General features: G+C 40.6%; 1 non-coding gene across 1 annotated transcript; it reads right to left on the bottom strand.

Annotated features, from left to right (window-relative positions):
- Positions 1–2,486: 2,486 nt before the first annotated feature.
- LOC136377722 (small nucleolar RNA U3) lies at positions 2,487–2,698 on the bottom strand. The gene has a single exon (XR_010746380.1). It is a non-coding gene; the product is annotated as a small nucleolar RNA U3 (small nucleolar RNA).
- Positions 2,699–12,690: the final 9,992 nt, after the last annotated feature.

Below are 12,690 nucleotides of genomic sequence, written 5' to 3'. Positions count from 1 at the left end.
TCAGGTCTGACATTCAAATCTTTAATCTATTTGGAGTTAATTTTTGTATATAGTATAAGACAGAATTCTAGTTTTATTTCTTTGTATGTAGCATTCTAGTTTTCTTTCTCCATTGTAGGTTCTTGGCTCCTTTGTCATAAATTAGTAGTTCATATGTCTATTCGTTTATTTATGGGTTTGCAATCCTCTGCCATTGGTCTTTGTGTCTGTTTCTCTGACAATATCATACTGTTTTGGTTACTATAGCTTTGGAGTATAGATTGAAATTAGGGTGTGTGTGATGCCTCTGGCTCTGTTCTTTTAGTCTCAGAATTTCTTTGGCTATTTAAGGTCCTTTTTGGTTCCATACAAATTTTAGGAATTTTTGTTCTACTTCTGTGAAAAATGTCTTTGGAGTTTTGATAGAGATTGCATTGAATTTGTAGATTCCTTTAGGTATGCTATTACTTCTTTATGGTCTCCTTAATTTTGCCTTTGCCTTCTTTCTCCTTACTGTCAACTGATGGTCTTTGGTGCCAATTCAATGCCAGTAGGAATCCCCAGTTTGGAGTATGGCAAAGAAGAAATTTTTCTTTTCAGTGCAAATAGCTCAATTGTGATACATCACAGCTATGAAAATAGCACAGCTTTGGAACAGATCAATAGTGTTACAGTTCAATTTTGAAGTACCATGGCTGTGGAATAGCACTGCTGTGAAGCAGCTTTGGCACAAGGTGGCCCCTGGTTAGCCAGCTCTGCTCTGTCTTTTTTACTCTACTCTAGTCTGCTCTGCTGTGTTCTGCTCTGCTCTGGCACATCAAGATTTCTCAGCTCTAGCCAAAAATACAGTCTTTCATCTTTGGTATAAAGGAAAAGTGAAATCTCTGAGCCAGAGGGAGAGCTGACTTATATAGAGAGAAGTTGTAGGAATATGCTATGAAAATGTGTAGAGTTAGGATGACTATTAGAGACAGTGAGGCACCCTAGGGCAAAAGCTCTGAGTGGACGAGAGTGTGGGGGCATCTCTGACCCATACTGGAAACAGTGTGTCCTGGATACAGCAAAACAGCAGGATGAGATTCAGCAACAAGAAATGCTTAGGCTGTCAGAACAGAGATTATAAGTCAGCATGTTCCTTGTCCTTTACTTCACCCCCTAAGAACTTCTTCTGTCTGCTTCCTTGAGTTATTTGTACTTGCTAATAAATATTTGAGTAAGGCTGGTGTTGGGGCTTCAGTCCTTCAGTCTGCTAACTGGGGCTGTTGCCTCTCCTCAGCCCTGTGGAGCCTTTCATCTGACCTCCAAGTAGTTCATTGTTGTTGCGACAAGTGGTGCCCCATGTGAGGTACCAGAAGAAATGACCTCCCGAAGCCTGGCAAAGGAAAAGGACAACCACTCATCCCATTTAGTAAGGGACACAAACAGCAGGGGAAAATCCCCTGAATGCTTGTGATGAGGACACAATTAGGGATCAGGCCAGGGATTTCCCTTTCCCTTCACTTCTCCTTTATCATGTGGAATTCCCTTTCTCCTGAGCAGTGGAGTCTTGCATTATAGCTATGGATACTCCTCTGCAGTGTGTCAGATTGGAATTTAACTGCCCTCTTGCTCATGATCTTATCTGACAACAATGCCCTTGGTATCCAAAGGAGGGAAGTTCAGACTTAGAAGATTGGGAAAGCACTTTTACCAAGGGGATGTTTGAAGCAATTGGGATGGGATATGAAATGACCCTTTGGGATTGAAATGGGCTTGTAAAAACTGTTCTTACCACCTAGCCTGAACCTCAGACCAGCCTCTCCCCCTAGAAACTTCACCAACCCTAACTAGAAGGAAGTAGCTACAGAAGAAGAGATCTTTGTCCCCTTTTCTTAACAAAAGGCTGGAATGGTAGGTTTGGGCGCAGGGCTTCTTTAAATCCAGAGCCCCTTTAAAAACTCAAATTCCCCTCACCCAATCCCTCTCCCCTTAAGCAACTCTCCCCACTCTGGGAAGGTTCTGGGAAGTGTCCTTTGGATAAGGCCTTCAGGAGGGACCTGAGGATTGGGAAAGGGAGACAGTCTGTTACTAAGGCCACAAACCTGTTACAACTATGGGAAAGAAGGACATTTTCAGAAAGATTATAGGCAGAGCCTAATAGCAACTCTGTAGTTTGGCTTTTGTGTGTGCTCTGAGATTCTAATTAAAACTCAATCTAAAAATTCCTTATAAAGTTCCAGCAAAACAGATTATAAAAAGCCAATATGATCAATTACTATTTTTGTTGTGGTTATACAAATTACCAGGCCAAGTTAAAACTAGATTTAATACTGTATCTAGGATAATCTTAATTTGGTTCTTAAAAAAAACAACAACAACTAAGGGTAATTTTAGGAAGAAAAAAAAAGAGAAACCAAGTCATTTAAATATTTTAATGAATGTCTTTTAAAGTTCTTAACAAAAAATATGTTTGTTTTCCCTAGTTTTACAAAAGGTTCCTGTTATCTCTAATATATATATATATATTAACCACTCAGAATGCGTTCTCTCCCTCTTACTCTCCCAAAGGAAGGGAAGAACGATCATCAATGGCAAAAGGCAGTTGCACAAGCAACACCAAGAACCGGCTTCACGCTCAGGAGAGAACACTGCAACTGCTCCTTGTGGTTTCAGGTGCTCCATGATCAGAGAAACTTCTCCAGTAACGAACTATAGAAATGATTCCTGAACGTATAGTCTTCTGTTATATCTTTTTAAAATATAAGTTTGTTTGCCAATAAAATAACCCGTTTCTAAAATATGCTCATAATAGTATCAACCTAATGGTGGTGCAGTGGATAAAGCATCGACCTGGGATGCCAAGATCGCCAGTTCAAAATCCTGGTCAAGGCACATACAGAAAACAACTACTATGAGTTGATCCTTCCTGCTCTCCCCCATTTTTCTCTCTCTCCTCTCTCTAAAAAATCAATCAATAAGAATAAATTTTTTAAAAAGATAAAAAAGTATCAATCTAAAATTACTAATTACTAACTTAGTCTTCATTGAAAGTTAAGGTTTTTAGAAATTAAGAATTCTGATTAATTTGAAATAAATTATATGGTTTTAATGATAAAAGGTGTAAGGTATGGAGGTACTTTTGAAATGAAAAGGAAGAAAAATTGTTCTGAAAGCTGGTTGTTTTGACAGACCTATATAAGTTGCAGAAGGTTTGTATAAGTTACTGACTGTTTGTGTAAGTTGCAGAAGGCTTGTGCAGGTTCTAGAAGGTTTGTGCAGAGGGAAGAAACAAAAACAGAAGCAACTAAGAAAGTAGACAAAGGTGAGGGGAAAAAAAGAGGAAGGAAGGATTTTAGAAAAAGGATTGTCCTGAAAGGAAAATAAGTAATATTAGGAAATTCTCAGGGGCCTCAGGAACTTGAGAAACTCACCCAAACTTATAGGTATTGCAGAAAGAGCCAATAGCCTTCTTAAGTCCCAATACACAGACAAAAAAGGGGGAGTCAGGAGCTGAGACTTTACCCACAAGAACAATTGTATAAGGTTCATTTTACTCTTAATTTTTTGAACATTTCCTCATCTAGACTTACTGCAGCTGAGAGGCATTTAATACCAGCTGAGCAACGCCCTAAGCCTCTCTGTTGTACTGGCATGTATTAGCTGGCCTTGAGTGGCAGAACACAGTCAAATTACTAACCTGAGGGTGAGGGTATGTTGCAATTTTGTAATGAAGAGGTTGTGTATAATAAATGGAATGGCCACCACTTTCCGGCTCCACAGTTCCTTTACCATCTGCCTGAATCCAATGTGAACCTAAATGGCCTCAGCACTTGGCCATATATCTTGTGCAGCTGGCAGGATTTGGATCAGATTGGTATAGAGCTACTGACATGCTTGAGGGGTGGGGTAGAGGAGTGGTTTTTGCCCTCCATGGCTCTCCTTTTAGGGCTGGGTGTTTTTTGCAACCCTGCAAGAGGAAACCAGGAGTTCTGTGCTAGAAGCTGCTCAAGGTCGAACACTCCAGGGTAAGCTGCAGACCAAGTGGCAACAATGACATAAGCAGGATCATTGATTCGGTCCTCTGCTTCATCCAGCCTGCTGTTAATTCCTTCTAGTGTAGTCTTCATTTCTGATATTGTTTTGTCATTTCTGACTGATTCTTTTTTATGATTTCAGTGTCCTTTTTGATGCTTGCTATCTCTTTCTTTAGGTGTTCAGTATATCCATCTATTGTTGTTCTAAAATCTTTGAGCATCCTAACAATCATTATTTTAAACTCTGCATCCGGTAATTTGGTTACTTCCATCTCATTCAGTTCTTTCCCTAGGGATTTCTCTTGTTGATTAATTTGGATTGCATTTCTCTGTCTTCTCATTTTTTCTGTGTATAGGTCCTCCTTTGGGTGTGCTGTTTGAATAGCTAGCTGGGTCTAGGGTTTAAGTTGTCTGCCTCCAGCTATCAGTTGTGTTGGTTCTAGATCTTCTTGGGTTGGCATCTTCTGTTGTTTGTAACTTGCTGTGAGCTACTTGTCAGCAGCTACTGCTCTTTTTTGCTGTTTGTGTCGGTGATTTCTGTGCCTGGGTAGTGTGGGAGGGGCCAACCTGTTCATAAGGATCAGCTTCCTCCTGCTTAGTGCTATTAGCAGCTCTGTAAAAGCTGCAAGCTCTGAAAGACTTGCCTCTGATTTTCAGTTTTTCCACCTCCTCTTGCAGCTACCTTGTCTTTCCAGAGTCCTCTGTTGAAAGACTGTAGTGTGTGCCCAACTGGCCTCACCCAACCAACCCTTGTACAGATTGCAAGCTTACTGGGTTAGGGCTGCTGAAGTTGGGAATACAACGTTAGTGGGACCCCCTACTTCAGAGGTCTCTTGGGAAGTATCTCAGTACAGGGATTGTGGCTCCTACTCCAGGGCCTAATCCCTCAGTTTCTGCTGGAAACTGGAATTTTATTTCTCCCCAACAAGGTGAGCTGCAGAAAAGTCTGAATTTCCTTAAGTTTCTCTTTCTGCCACCTCTGACTGCTGGCTGTTTGCTGGGCCCAGCAGGGATCCAGGGGCTAGGACAGGTAGTGGGGGTGGGTTGCTCCTTGGTCCCAGTTGTCACTCTATCCAGACTTTTTTTTTTTACAAACCTCAGCAGGGTGTGGCCACAGGAGTGTGGTGTGTATGGCCTCTGAGTACCCGAGGTGTGGTCTGCCCGAGGCTCTCTGGTGTGGAGTGAGTTCTCAGCAGCGGAGCTCGCCTCTCACCCAAAACCTGAGTCACTGACCCACCTTCTGCTTCCTTGCCTTTCAGAACAACTCTTCGCCCTTGCTGTAGCTGGAGAGATTTCCCAGGGTGGGGCAGCTGCCTTCCTCCCCACACTGTTGTGGGACTAAGGGAGTGACCCTCCCATGAAAATGGCCACCTCAGTATTGGAGAATAAATGAGCACAGGTGTTCTGGTCACTGTCACCGTGTCTCTTCCTGTGCCTCAAACTTTACACTTTCCTCACGCAACTCCAGTCCTCTCAGCTCTCCCACCCCCATAGCCCCAGGTAAGTGTCTGTAAGCAAGATTTTCTGCATGGGCCCTTTAAAACGAAATCTGCGTCTGAGAGCTCTCTTTCTCGCAGACAGAAACCTGGCTCTTTCCACAGGTAAATGCTATCTGAGTGTCTCTTCTAGGCTCTGGGGCTCTAGGCTGAGGCTCTGGGCCTGGGGCTGAGGGCCCCTACCCCTCAGGGTCTGTCTCCCCACAGTGAGAGTCCCTCTAGACACTCCACCCACCATTGCTGCTGGGTGTGGCTTCTTCTGTGCTTCTTAGTTATAGAGTCCTCTTTATTTACTCCAAAGTTGATTTTTCACAATGATTGTTCTTAATTTAGGTTGTAATCGAATTTGGTCCTGGAGGCGGCAGTTGAAACATATACCTACTCCGTTGCTATCTTGGACTTCTCCTTTTACAATCATTTGCATGTAGTAGAATTCACTGGTCTTTTATGGCTTCCAGGTTGTTTCATATTTAGAAAGGTCTTCCCTTGGTCCCGTGCCCCCAACATGATCCCAAGAGCACTTCCGCCCTGCCCCAGTCAGGCGGCGCCTGTGCCATGGGCATGTTTGCGTGCCAGTCTTTTTATTTTGTTAGTGGTGTCATTTCCTGTACAAAAGCTTTTCAGTGTGATATAGTCCCATTTGTTTATTTTGCCCTTAATTTCACTTGCCCTTAGAGATATATCTGCAAAAATATTGCTACAAGAGATATTGTTTTGTTTACTGCCTGTTTTCTTCCAAGATGTTTATGGTTTCACGATTTACATTTAAGTCTTTTATCCATTTTGAGTTTATTTTTGTGAATGGTTTAAATAGGTGGTCTAGTTTCATTTTTTTGCATGTACCTGTCCAGTTTTCCCAACACCATTCATTAAAGAAACTGTCCTTACTCCATTGTATGCTCTTACCTCTCTTGTCAAATATCAATTGACCATACAGGCATGGGTTTATTTCTGCGTTCTCTGTTCTGTTCCATTGATCTATATGCCTGTTCTTATGCCAGTACCATGCTGCTTCGACTACAACGGCTTTATAGTATAACTTGATATCAGAAAGTGTGATACCTCCCACTTTATTCTTTATTTTCAAGATTGCTGAGGCTATTTGTGTTTTTTATTGGTTCTATATAAATTTTTGAAATATTTGTTTTATATCTTTGAAGTATGCCATTTATATTTTGATAGGAATTGCATTAAATTTATAGATTGTTTTGTGTAATAAAGACATTTCAATGATGTTTATTCTTCCTATCCATGAACACGGTATATGTTTCCACTTGTTTGTATCTTCCTTGATTTTTTTTTCAATGTTTAATAATTTTCTGAGTACAAGTCTTTTACCTCCTTGGTTAAATTGACTCTTGGGTACTTCATTTTCTTGTAGCAATAGTTAGTGAACGGGATTGTTTCCTTAATTTTTCTTTCAGGCAGTTTATTGTTGGTGTATAAAAATGTCACTAATTTCTTTCTTTTTTTTTTTTCTGTATTTTTCTGAAGCTGGAAACGGGGAGAGACAGTCAGACAGACTCCCGCATGCGCCCGACCGGGATCCACCTGGCACGCCCACCAGGGGACGACGCTCTGCCCACCAGGGGGAGATGCTCTGCCCCTCCGGGGCATCGCTCTGTTGCGACCAGAGCCACTCTAGTGCCTGGGGCAGAGGCCGAGGAGCCATCCCCAGCGCCAGGGCCATCTTTGCTCCAATGGAGCCTCGCTGCGGGAGGGGAAGAGAGAGACAGAGAGGAAGGAGGGGGAAGGGGTGGAGAAGCAGATGGGCGATTCTCCTGTGTGCCCTGGCCGGGAATTGAACCTGGGACTTCTGCACGCCAGGCCGACGCTCTACCACTGAGCCAACCGGCCAGGGCCAAAATGTCACTGATTTCTGAATATTGATTTTATATACTGCCACCCTGTCAAGTTCATTTATCAGGTCTAGTAGTTTTTTTACTGAAACTTTAGGGTTTTCTATGTACACTATCATATCATCAGCAAATAATGATAGTTTTATTTCTTTTTTTCCAATTTGGATGCCTTTTATTTCTTCTTTTTGTCTGATTGCTGTGGCTAAGACTTCCAGAACTATGTTGAATAAGAGTGGCAAAAGGAGATACCCCTGCCTTGTTCCTGAACTTAAGGGGATTGCTTTTAATTTTTGCTCATTGATTATGATATTGGCTGTCAGTGTGTCATAGATGGCCTTTATTATGTTGAGGTATGTTCCTTGTATTCCCACTTTGCTGAGAGTTTTGATTCTGAATGGGTGCTGGATTTTATCAAATGCTTTTTCTGTATCTATTGATATTATCATGTGATTTTTTTTTTTCATTTTTCTGAAGCTGGAAACAAGGAAAGACAGTCAGACAGACTCCCGCATGCGCCCGACCAGGATCCACCTGGCACGCCCACCGTGGGGCGACGCTCTGCCCACCAGGGGGTGATGCTCTGCCCATCCTGGGCATCGCCATGTTGCGACCAGACCCACTTTAGCGCCTGAGGTAGAGGCCAAGGAGCCATCCCCAGCGCCCGGGCCATCTTTGCTCCAGTGGAGCCTTGGCTGCGGGAGGGGAAGAGAGATACAGAGAGGAAAGCGCGGTGGAGGGGTGGAGAAGCAAATGGGCGCTTCTCCTGTGTGCCCTGGCCGGGAATCGAACCCGGGTCCTCCGCATGCTAGGCTGACGCTCTACCGCTGAGCCAACCGGCCAGGGCTATCATGTGATTTTTATCCTTCCTTTTGTTTATGTGATGAATCACATTGATTGATTTGCAAATATTGTACCAGCCTTGCCTCCCTAGAATAAATCCTTCTTGGTCATGTTGTATAATTTTTTTCATGTATTGCTGGATCCAGTTTGCTAATATTTTGTTGAGAATTTTAGCATGTAAGTTCATCAGGGATATTGGACAATAGTTTGTTTTTGTTTGTTTGTTGTTGTTTTTTGGTAGTGTCTTTACCTGGTTTTGGAACGAGGATAATGCTTGCTTCATCAAAGGAGCTTGGAAGTCTTCCCTCCTTTTGAATTTTTAAAAGTAGCTTGAGAAGGCCTGACCGGGTGGTGGCGCAGTGGATAGAGCATCGGACTGGGATGCGGAAGACCCAGGTTCGAGACCTCGAGGTCACCAGCTTGAGCGCGGGCTCATCTGGTTTGAGCAAAAGCTCACCAGCTTGGACCCAAGGTCGCTGGCTCAAGCAAGGGGTTACTCGGTCTGCTAAAGGCCTACAGTCAAGGCACATATGAGAAAGCAATCAATGAACAACTAAGGTGTTGCAACGAAAAACTAATGATTGATGCTTCTCATCTCTCTCTGTTCCTATCTGTCTGTCCCTATCTATCCTTCTCTCTGACTCTCACTCTGTCTCTGTAAAAAAACAAATAAACAAACAAAAAGATGCTAGCTTCTATTAAAAAAAATAATAAAATAGCTTGAGAAGGATAGGTATTAGTTCTTCTTTGAATGTTTGGTAAATTTCACCTATGAAGCCATCCGGTCCAGGACTTTTTGTTTGCTACAAGTTTTTTGATAACTGTTTCAATTTTATTTGTTGTAATCAGTCTGTTTAAGTTTTCTTATTCTTTCAGATTAAGTTTGGGAAGATTGCATGTTTCAAGGAATTTTTCCATTTTATGTAGGTTGTCCAATTTTGGAGCATATAGATCTTCACAATATTTTTTACAATCCTATTTATTTCTGCAGTGTCAGTTGTTACTACTCCACTTTCATTTCTAATTTTATTTATTTGGATTCTCACTTTTTTTTCTTGATAAGTTTGGTTAAAGTTTTATCAATCTTGTTTACCTTTTGAAAGAACCAGCTCTTAGTTTCATCGATCTTTTATATTTCTTTTTAGCCTCTATGTCATTTATTTCTGCTCTAATCTTTATTATTTCCTTTTTCTACTTCATCTGGGGTTTATTTGCTGTTTTCTTTCTAGTTCTTTTAGATGCAGGGTTAAGTTGTTTATTTGAGCTTTTTCTTGCCTCTTAATGTATGCCTGTAATGCTATGAACTTCCCTCTCAGGACTGTTTTTACTGTGTCCCATAAATTTTGAGTTGTTTTATGTTAATTTTCATTTGTTTCAAGAAAATTTTTTATTTCTACTTTGATCTCATTGTTAACACATTCATTATTTAATAACATGCTATTTATCCCCCAAGTGTTTGAGGATAGTGTTTTTTAGTTTTTTTATTGTAGTTGATTTTTAGTTTCATGCCATTTTAAACTGAGAAGGTACTTGATATGATTTTAATCTTCTTAAATTTCTTGAGACTTGTTTTGTGTCTTAACATGTGGTCTATCCTAGGGAATGTACCATGAGCCCTTGAAAAGAATGTATATTCTGCTGCTTTGAGGTGAAAGGTTCTGAAGATGTCAATTAAATCCAGTTGATCTAGTGTGTCACTTAAGGCTGCTGCTGTTCCTATGTTAATTTTCTGTCTGGAGAATCTATCCATTGATGTTAATGGGGTATTAAAATCCCTTACTATTATAGTATTGCTGTTGATCTTGCCCTTTATTTCCATCAAAATTTGCTTTATATAATTAGGTGCTCCTATATTAGGCACATAAATATTTACAATGGTTATACCCTCCTGTAGGATTTCTCCCTTTATTATTATGTAGTGACCTTCTTTATCCCTTCCTATACACTTTGTTTTAAAGGCTATTTTGTCAGATATAACTATTGTTACCCCAACTTTTTTTTCATTTCCATTTGCATGAAATACTTTTATCCATCCCTTCGCTTTCAGTCTATCTGTATCTTTTGTTCTGAGGCGGGTCTCTTGTAGACAGCATAGATATGGGTCCTGTTTTCTTATCCATGCAGGTACCCTATGTCTTTTGATTGGAGCATTTAATCCATTTCCATTTAAGGTTATTATTTACATGTACTTATTTATTGCCATTTTATTTTTAAAATCTACATTCCTCTTTTTCTCAATTTCTTTTTTCCTTTGCTCTGTTTATAGCTGGCCCCTTAACATTTCTTGCAGTATTGGTTTGGTTGTAATCAATTCCTTGAGTCTTTTAATGCAAATATTTCTGTAGGCTAGATATCTGATTACACATTTTAACTTTTGACAGGTTCTGCCATAATACCTTCAAAAATGTCCTTATTAGCACAAATGACAGTACATGAAGTCTCCCCTTCTCACTCTACCCTCTCCCCTCCTCATCCTCCTCTTCCTTATTCCTTCTTCCTTCTTCTTTCTCTCTTTCTGTTTTCTTCCTCTTCTTCCTTCCTTCTTCTTTTTCCTGTGCTTCTTTATTTTAGTACAATACATAAAATAAAAATTGTTTTATTTTTGAAATCTTCTGGTGAAAAGAATGCTCTATTCTATGGAATGCTTAACCATGGTTCATCTCTCCCTGATAGATCATTATTCCTCCAACAAAACCTTACTTTATCCATACATATATTTCATAGAGATGTATCAGTCAGGATTCTCTTTGTTTGAAATGACAAAAGCCCAACTCAAAATTACTTAAGCAGAGAGTAGGCTGTTAAAGGCTCCCCTGCAGCCACGGCTCCAAAGTTTGAGCAAAGTTGATCCCTGGCACTGAGGATGGCTCCATGGTCTCAGCCTTAAGCACTAAGATTAGCTTTGTTGTTGAGCAACAGAGCAACACTAGATGGGCAGAGCATTGACCCCCTAGTGTTCTTGCCAGGTGGAGCCTGGTTGGGCCATGTGTGGGAGTCTGTCTCTCTGCCTCCCCTCCTCTCACTAAATTTAAAAAAAAGAAAATTGACTAAAGGTGGAAAAAATGGGTGGCTGAAGATAAGACATTCCTGCAGTGGGTCTCTGGACAGGGGTAAACCCAGAGTTATTGGGTCTTCTTCTGCCAAGAGTGGAGATATTGGGGAAAGTTGGAGAGATACTGAACCCAAGTGGCAGCAAAGCATGGGGTCACTACCAGTGTTCTTGTAGTCTGCCAGCTGCCTTCACTTGGGAGGGAGACAGGAAAACAATGTGGCCCCACCCATCATCACAACTGCAACCCCATTTTCATCTTCCAGACAGCAATATCTCAGCAGAGGCCAGCCTGGGAATTTCACAGAGCTAAAACTTGTAATCCAGCACCACCTACTGGAACAAAAAACACTAAACCCTCTCAGAAGCACAATCTTTTTCTGTTTTTTACTTTTGATTTATTTATTTGTCATTTTTATTTATTTATTGTCATTTTGACTTGTCTTTGATTATTGTTTTTTTGTTTTGTTTTAGTGTAATTTCCCTTTTACTTTTTATTATTTTCTTTTATTTTGTATTCTTTTATTTTTTGTAGTTATTTCTATTTGATTTCTTAACAATACCATTCCCAAATGCCATCAAGGCAGAAGAAAACTAATATGATGGCTACATAAGAAGGAGACACTGTTCAGAAAGAAAATTAAAAATTTCCAGAAAACAATTTTAGTCACATGAAAACCTTGGAGTTAAATGATAAAAAATTCAAAATTGAAATTCTTAAAATACTCAATGAGATGCAAGAAAACACTGGTAGGCAATTTAATGAGCTCAGGAAACAAACTGGCAAACAAAACGAGTACTTCATCAATAAAATTGAAACTTTAAAAACAGAGATGAAGCCTGACCTGTGGTGGCGCAGTGGGTAAAGCGTCAACCTGGAAACGCTGAGGTTGCCGGTTCAAAGCCCTGGGCTTGCCTGGTCAAGGCACATATGGGAGTTGATGCTTCCAGCTCCTCCCCCCTTCTCTCTCTCTGTCTCTCTCTCCTCTCTAAAAATGAATAAAAAAAAAAACAGAGATGAAGAACCAATACATGAATTGAACAATGAGCTATCAAGTTTAGTTAACAGAACAGGCTAGATAGAGGAGAGAATAAGTGACATCAAAGACAGGTAACGAGAGATGCTACAAAGAGAAGAAGAGCAAGACTCACAATTTTAAAAAATGAGAGCTCTAAGAGAATTGTCTGACTCCATCAGAAAGAGTAATATAAGAATAAGGGGTGTATCAGAAGAAGAAGAGAGGAAGAAGTGGATGGAGAGCCTTTTCAAACAAATAATTAATGAGAATTTTCTGAGTCTCTGGAAAGAGAGCCTCAAATCCAAGAAGCAAACAGAACGCCGAGTTACTACAACCCAAACAGGCCTACTCCAAGGCACATTGTAATAAAGTTGTCAAAAATCAATGACAAAGAAAGAATCCTCAAGGAAGCTAGGGAAAAGAAGTCCATAACAC

The sequence above is a fragment of the Saccopteryx leptura genome, chromosome 6 (genome assembly GCF_036850995.1).
Source record: "Saccopteryx leptura isolate mSacLep1 chromosome 6, mSacLep1_pri_phased_curated, whole genome shotgun sequence".
Lineage (NCBI taxonomy): Eukaryota > Metazoa > Chordata > Mammalia > Chiroptera > Emballonuridae > Saccopteryx > Saccopteryx leptura.
This window is presented reverse-complemented; position numbering and strand designations above follow the sequence as displayed.